The 8,494-nt window shown below is 41.8% G+C and overlaps 1 pseudogene; it reads right to left on the bottom strand.

Annotated features, from left to right (window-relative positions):
• Positions 1–3,801: 3,801 nt before the first annotated feature.
• Positions 3,802–5,035, bottom strand: LOC142434298 (non-histone chromosomal protein HMG-14 pseudogene; annotated as a pseudogene).
• Positions 5,036–8,494: the final 3,459 nt, after the last annotated feature.

Raw genomic sequence — 8,494 nt, 5'->3', positions numbered from 1 at the left:
TCTCTCGCCTATACCTGTTCAGGCTGAGTGTCTATCCATGCATCTTTTAGAAGAGCCCCACCATTTCAGGAGTGTGTATACAACAGTATTTACGTCTCTTGCCTTTAACTCTTGCAAACCTCCATGTATCTTCCCTGCCTCCATAATTCTGCACCCTGCCCCAGCCTCCCTCTCACTGTCTATTGCCTTCCCCTTCATCCACATTAGCATGTGTGTACTCTCTAGCCCTTGACTTCACCTCCCTCCCTTCCCCTCAAGTACCTGGTAACCATTGCAGAATATTTCTCTTAGTGTGAAAACCTTTGATGACTTTTTACTACAGTGGTCTCCTACAATATTTGTCCGTTTAAAATTGGAAAATTTCACTCACATAATGTCTTACAGGTTCATCCATGCTGTGAGGTATTTCACAGATTCGCTGTTATTCTGTAGTGTTGTATAGGATTATATTTCATGTATGTACCTTAGTTTGTTTAGCCATTCTTCTACACATGAACATTTAGATTTTCCTCAACCTTTGCTGTTTTGACGAACGCTTTGATGAACTAAGGTGTGCACATATCTAGTCACTCACAGCTCTTATTTCTCTAGGATATATATCAAGGATAAAGATGGCTGGGTCATATGATATTTCCAATTCCCACTTTTGGAGGAAGTATCATACCACTTTCCACAGTGGTTACTGCACCATTTACAGTCCCACCAGCTGTATATGGAGGTTTTCAGTCTCTGCAACCTTGCCAGCATTTGCTGTTTTCAGTTCTTTGGAACTTTGTTATCAATTCTAGGGCGAGGGGAAATCTCAGTTATTTTGATTTGCTTCTCTTACATGACTAATGATCATGAGCATTTCTTCACATGGTTTTTGGCTACTGAGATATTTTCTTTGGTGAAGTTTCTGATCATGTCCTTTGAAAAGGGATTATTTGTTTTTTTTCTTGTAGAGGTGTTAAAGTTTTCCATAAATTTGAGAGATTAGTCCCTTGTCTGATATGTCATTGCCAAAATTTTTCTCAGTCTGTGAGTTCTCTATGCTTTTTTTGTTTTTCCTTCCTATTCTGGAATTCTGAGTACGTATAACTTATTGTTCTTGATGGCCACAAAATTCTTAGTTTTGCTTCAGAATTTTGCTCTTTTGTTTGCTTTTTGTCTATCCCACTGAGATTGAGAGATTTATACCATTCTTTTATATTTCTTATCAGGTACTTCTAATGTCTTCTTTTCCTGTAAAAGGAGATTGTTTTCTTTGAACCACTGTGCTGTGCTAGTATTTAATTTATAACTGTATGTTGATGGGACCTTAGCCATTAACTACCTGTTTCCTGGTGGGGATAATGAAGACTGTATGTGTGCCGTTCTGTGTTTGCTCTTTGTATAGAATAGTCGATGCCAGTACCTGGTTGGTGTCTTTGGGTATGTATCGAGGATCAGGTTGTACATAAATGGATACAGGTCTTAGATCTGTAAGGATGACTGCAGGAGGTTTCAGGGTGGATGGGGCATGTGGACACAATTGTCTCCAGTAGGTGGGACAAGGAAAACAACAAAATACTATAAAAAGAACAATAAATGATGACAAAAAAGAGAATGATTGATATAAATAAAAACCAGGGTTAAACAGAAAATGCCAGCAAGAAACTATAATCTAATGACTGAAAAGGAAAAGGAAAGTCAAATCAAGGGTAGAATCAAAGAAAAGAGGAGAAGCAGGAATGCAATAAGCAAAATTATGGGGGATGAAAAGGAAAGTGAAAAGGAGAATTCTAAGGGAAGAAAATACTGAGCAAGAAGGGAAGGTGAATGTAGACAAGAGAAGTAGAATGCTAGAAAGGAAGAGAGAAAAGAAGGTAAGGAGAAAAGTAGCAAAGAAACAAGGAGAGGTGAAGACTTGGGCAGGGGCAGGACCAGGACCCTGAGAGGAGAGAGCTGTGAAAGGCCTGGGATGAGTCTGCCAGCCAAAGAAGTCACAGAGTGGGGGTGTGAGAAAGGAATGGGAATCCTGCTCTCAGTTGGAGTTCCTGTCAGTCTAGCTATGATCTGCCATCAGGGACAGGCTGGGAAGTAGCTCATGGAGGCTCTGGGCGTGGTTTATAATGCTCTGTCTCTTCCAAAATCAGGCACTCAGATAGTGGGAGCCTTTTTAATGAGTCTTCGTGCCAAGGGGGCCTGAAGACTTTAAGCACCCTCCCATGTCAGTGGCAGAACAAGGCACTTATTTACCGGACACACAAATCCGGTTTAGCGCTCCCAGGCAGGCAGCTGTTCTCTTGGGCAGCACTTCTCGAAATGGTGATGCGGAGATTCAGCCTCCTTTCACCGTGTAATTTTGTCACCTTCAGGGGGGCCTCCAAGGTTACTGCACTAGAAGAATGAAGTGCTCAGAAGGAATAGGAGATATTCTGTCCAGAAGCAGTATTTATCTCACCTCTGCTTTCACTTCATTGGGCTAATACTTAACATGCTACTCGGCGGCTAGCCTGTGTGTTGGAGGTTGAGTCAACTCCAAGGTGCCTCAGAAGAAAGGGAAGGCAATTTCTTTCTGAGAAGTCAGCCATTGAGAACCCTATGGAGAACAGTTCTACTCTTGCCCACATGGGGTCACCAGTCATAAATGAATGGTAGTTTCATTGCTGCTGCTGCCCTTACTAGTTCAACCACTGTTATGACCATGACCTTCCCCTCTACCAGTTAAAAAAGCAACTCTATGTCTCTATCTTTGCTGTAGCAGACAAGTTCATTTGGTTAATGTAGCCCACCTTCTCCTTCCAGTCAGGGATAGCTTCTTTGCCCAGGTAGAAAAAAGTCTCTTATTTTGCCCATCGAGCAGCAAGAAGGTTAAGCCCTGGTAAAGCTGGTGACCTTCAGGAGCTACAACCAACCCTTGGGCTTGCATCTTTTCTAATTGTTCAGTGGCTATTGAATACTGGTTGTTCAGCATTTGGAATAGTACACATGGTTGTCGTCCACTGACTACTAAATAGATTCTTCCCTCACAGAAACATCATGGGAAGGAGATAAGCCAGTCAGGGTGCAGTATAGCACTGATGAAACACAACTTTCCTCTAGTTTTTTGGTGATTCCACCCCTCTCCCATACTATCATGACCCGAATTCTACTTTACAAATCCGGCTAGATCAGAGCATGTATACTGGTCCAGATAAGAGCTGGCGACACAAGGAATCCAGGACAGATAACCACCCCAGGACCAATATTGAGAGTAGCCATACCAGGAGGATAAGGAGAAGGGGGCTGGGAGAAAGGGGGAACCAATCACAATGATCTACCTCAAATAAACCATGGCCACGAGAGAGAGAGAGAGAGAGAGAGAGAGAGAGAGAGAGAGAGAGAGAGAGAGAGAGAGAGAGAGAGAGAGAGAGAGAGAGAGAATGAGAATGAATGTTGTTTACAGAAAAGAATAAAATGTCATGCTGGCCAACTTGTACCAGCATCAAAGCCTTGAAAGTGGGAGATTTCCAGTAAATGTAAGTGGACAGCTAAATGTTTATTATCCCTCTTTCAAATTTGTGAACCCTTCCTTTGGGAAGTTTTGTGTTCAGGTTACCATATGTACTCATGTATAAGCTGAGTTTCTTTTTTATTCTCTGTTTAAAAAAATCATTTTATTGGGGGCTCATAGAACTCTTATCATAATCCATACATGCATCTATTGTGTCAAGCACATTTGTACATTTGTTACCATCATCATTCTCAAAACATTTGCTTTCTACTTGAGCCCTTGGTATCTGCGCCTTATATTTTCCCTCCCTTCCCCACCATCCCTCCATCATGAACCTTTGATAATTTTTTTTCTTTTGTAACTGGCATTTTATTGGTTGTTTTGCGATCAGTACAGAGACATTATGAACAATTTGTACACAATCCTTAACGCATGTACCAAAATCCTAAAATGGCATGTAGACAAAATTTGTTTCTAAATTCCAGTGACTTTCCAGCTTTAAATTTAGAGGCAAATTTTTAAAAAGAGATAGCTCAAGTACCATTATCTTCAAATGCTGGTAAACTTACATCTTAAATCCCACTAATTCACAATTCAATGTCACACACTACACACTCAAATGTTCAATCCTTCACAGCACGTAACAAAGTGATCAGGAACACTGGACTACCACGACCAAAGCTGTTACAGAATGCACAGTTCTGACCAGAGCCATGATGGCAGAATGGTTTCAGACATGGTTCTATTAAGAGAACAAATGTGGAAACAAAGTTTTAAATGTTCAAGTCATACAAATGCATGACAGTGACTCCAAATTGCCATTAAGAATGTTTTGTATTAGGGATACAAAAACTTCCCCCCTTCCCATGGAATGTTATGTTGACACCCAAGACAGTCAAATCTTCCCACAATTTAACATCCCACTATTTTCTGGTTGTACTAAAAAATAAGCAACCAGTAAATGATTTCACATCTTAAAAAAAGCATTTACACTAAAAAAAATGGGATGAATTGGGATTTCCTTCTTAAAAATGTTTCTAGAGCTACTAAAAAACTTGCATTTACAAAATAGTTGATAAAAATATTCCTCTGGATTGTACAAGAAGGGAGGCAACAGGGCCCACTGATGAGACATGACAAACATGAATCAGACTGGGCTTCTTTTTCTCCTGCTTCATCAGAGGCTGCACTCTCCTCGTTTTCCGTTTCTCCGTTCTAAGCAGGTGAGTCTTCTTTAGCTTCTTGGTCAGCTACTTCAGCCTGTCTTCCCTTTGCTCCTCTCTTCCCTTTGGCTTGCACTTTTTTGTCCGAAGATTTATCCTTTCCTGGTGCCTTTTTGGGCTTCGTCTCCACTTTTGCCGGCGCAGGTTTCGCGGACAATCTCGCCGATCTCCTCTTGGGCTCCTCCTTCACCGCCCCTTCGGCCGAGCTGACCTTCCTCTTGGGCATCGTGGCTGTGGGCAGGGCGCTTGCAGGACGCCTTCGGACCGCGGGGCACCGAGAGCCTTCTCGACGCTGGATTGCTGGCGCTGCCGCTCTGCCCGCCGCTGCCCGAGCTGCTAGGACCCGCGGCGGGGGCGGTGATAATTTATAAATTATTATTTTGTCATGTTTTACACTGACCAATGTCTCCCTTCATCCCCTTTTCTGTTGCCCGTTACTCAGGGAGGGGGTTATAGGTAGATCATTGTGATTGGTTCCCCCTTTCTCCCCCACCTTCCCCTTCCCCTCCTGGTATCTCTTCTCTCATTATTGATCCTAAGGGGTTTCTCTGTCCTGAAATCCCTGTGTTTCCAGCTCTGATCTGTACCAGTGTACATCCTGAGGTCTAGTGAGATTTGAGAGGCATAATTAAGATCATGATAGTGCAGGGGCGGCGAGGCAGGAAGCATTAAAGAACTAAAAGAAAGTTTTGTTTCATCGGTGCTATACTGCACCCTGACTGGCTCATCTCCTCCCCATGATGTCCAATTGCCTACAGATGGGCACTTCCCCTTTTTCACAATGATATGATTTTTTTTTGTTTTTTGATGACTGATACCTGATCCTATAGACACCTTATGGTCACATAGGCTGGTGTGCTTCTTCCATGTGGACTTTGTTGCTTCTCAGCTAGATGGCCGCTTGTTTACCTTCAAGCCTTTAATACCACAGATGCTATCTCTTTTGATAGCCAGGCAATATTAGCTTTCTTCACCACATTTGCTTATGCACCCATTTTGTCTTCAGCGATCATGTCAGGGAGGTGAGCATCACAGAACGACGGATTAATAGAACAAAGTGTTCTTGCATAGAGGGAGTACTTGAATAGAGGCCCGGTGTCCATCTGCTACCTTAATAATAAACCTATAAATATATGCACATAGATCTATTTCCCTGTCGACATGTATAAATATATTTACATATGTACATGCCTGTATTTAGACCTCTATAAATGCCCTTTGTCTCCTAGTTCTTTCCTCTATTTCTTTTTACTTTTCCTTTTGTCTCACTATCATGCTCAGCCGTCATTTGGGTTTCAGTAATTCCTCTGAGTTACATTGCTCTTGATCAAGCCCTACCAGGCCTCCTACACCCTCCTTGCCATAGATTTCTGGATCACTTGTTGTTCCCTTGTCCCTGGGGTTGTTAACACCCACTTCCTTTCCCCTGCCTCCACCTCTCCCATGTCCCCTTGGAACCTTTGGTCCTGTTGTTTTCTCCTCCAGATTGTTTATTCCGCCTATCTTATCTAGATTGAAATGCAGAGATAATAATATGCATCAAAACCAAGACAGAGCAAAATAAAGCAACAAAACAAAACAAAATTAAACCAAGGATAAAAAAAAAAAGAAAACCTGTAAATTGTTCAAGGTCTATCTGTTGACCTTTAGCAGTGTTTTCTGGTTGATTCTGATGGGGTGCCATGCCCTGGGGACTTCCTTGCTGTTTCCCTTTCTGTTCTGTTGCACACCCTTAGTGTTTCGCCTCAGTGTGGGGTCAGATCGGGCGCAATTCCCGTGAGGTGTCTCAAATGTTGTCCCCTGTAGTGCTATGGGTCAGTGAGTTGATGACGGAGTTCTTCAGCACATTTTAAATGCAGTTTTTGTGGTAAAATTAGGTGCCTTGGCTGATATTTGTGTTGGCTTATACTTGAGTATATATGGTAGTTTGCGTGAGTACAGCTACGGTGGTCACAAGGAAGCATCTTGATAGAGAAAGAGGAAATAATTAACACTTATATTATTTTCTAGATGATAAAAAATATGGCTCACTTAAATTCATGCATATAAACGATCCACCAAGTTTCCTAACTACTGTGTCTCTGGTTGGGCATTATGGAGCTATACCAGACGCTGAATAAATAATTACTCCCCAATGCATCCTCTATTTGGGAACTTAGGTAATAATGAGATCTGGCCTCATTAGTACATTGCAAAGCAAGACCAGAGAAGACAATCCACTAATGTTCCCAAGCATTCTATTCTTTGAATACCAGCAAAAGGCTCATGTATTTTAATCTGGGAGCTTGTTTATAATTTCAAAAGAGGATGAGAGAGAGAAATCTTCCTTGAATTCAGTAGTCCATCTGTGAAACACTGTTGCATAGCGTCCAAAAATAATTTTGGCTTAATACAAGCCACCAGAATGAAAATATCTTGACTGTGAATCTATCTTCTGTTCTCAATTCTAGAAAAGACAATAAGCAAACAGATTATTTGTTCTTTGAAGGAACTAAATGTAGTTGAACTGTATGATATCCATTCTTACTATAACATAGATTCAGTTATATTGCTGGCTAGTTCCTGTGCCCCAAATACAACATTTGTTCTCTTGTATAAGACTAGTTTTGTATTGCATCACAGTTGTTCCAGGGGAGAAAAGAGACCCTAAATTCAAATATAATTTGTAGAGACACATTCATTAAATCTTAAACAGGACAAAGACAAGATAAAACAACCATCTAGTTGGAGACCATCACTATGAGACCACAATGGTGTCCAAAGATTCACAGTAATGTCGTCACTAAAATAGGATATGGTGAACAAAATTAAGTGTCACAAATTCACAATTGTTTCGCTACCCACGCCTATGTGCCCTTGTACTACTTTATTAGCTAATTAAAATACAACACACATTTTGCAAGATAAACAAAAAGGGATTTTTATTGTCTACATAGACAAGAACACCTCAAGGTTTACTGAACTCAAAACCACATGGTCCCGAATTGGGGGTCACTGAGTCCCTTTATACTATCAGAATCCCAGGATTCTGATTCCTTCTCATGCCTGCCCACCCCTCCTTATAACATGGCTGGGTCCATAAATGGGGGTCTGCTTGCTGAGTCATGGTGTCTACAATATTCTCTGGACCAGTGGTTCTCAACCTTCCTAATGTCGCAACCCTTTAAAACCATTCTTCATGTTGTGGTGAACCCCCCAATCATAAAATTATTTTCGTTGCTACTTCATCACTGTCATTTTGCTACTGTGATGAATCGGGCGACCCCTGTGAAAGGGTCGTTCAACCCCCAAAAGCGTCAAGACCCACAGGTTGAGAATTGCTGACTTAGAAGATTACTGGCCTTGAGCAAAGGCACTCAGGCTACGATGCAGGACTCTGTAACTCTGTTGTTATTGTTAAGTGTCATTGCGGGCTAAGGAATGGGAAAGGCATCTGTTCAAGCCATGTTGTTGTTAAGTGTCATCCACTTGGTTCCAATTCAGTGACCCATGTTCAGCAGAACAAACACTGCCTGACCCTCGCGATTGTTCTCTTGTGTGAGCCCATTGTCGCAATTACTGTGTAAATTCCTTTCCTTGGTGGTTTTTCTGTTTTTCATTGCCCCTCTATCAAGCATGGCATCCTTTTCTCAGGCCTGCTCTCTCCTGATACTAGGTCAAAAGTAAGTGAGACTAAGTCTCTCTGTCCTCACTTCTAAGGAGCACTCTGTTTGTACTTCTTCCAAGATGGACCTGTTTGTTCTTGAGCAGTCCACGGTACTTTCAATATTCTTCTGCAGCGTCTCAATTCAAATGCATTCATGGCTCCTCTGTG

Source organism: Tenrec ecaudatus, chromosome X (genome assembly GCF_050624435.1).
Source record: "Tenrec ecaudatus isolate mTenEca1 chromosome X, mTenEca1.hap1, whole genome shotgun sequence".
Taxonomy (NCBI): domain Eukaryota; kingdom Metazoa; phylum Chordata; class Mammalia; order Afrosoricida; family Tenrecidae; genus Tenrec; species Tenrec ecaudatus.
The sequence above is the reverse complement of the archived record's forward strand: the minus strand, read 5'-3'. Positions and strand labels throughout refer to the sequence as shown.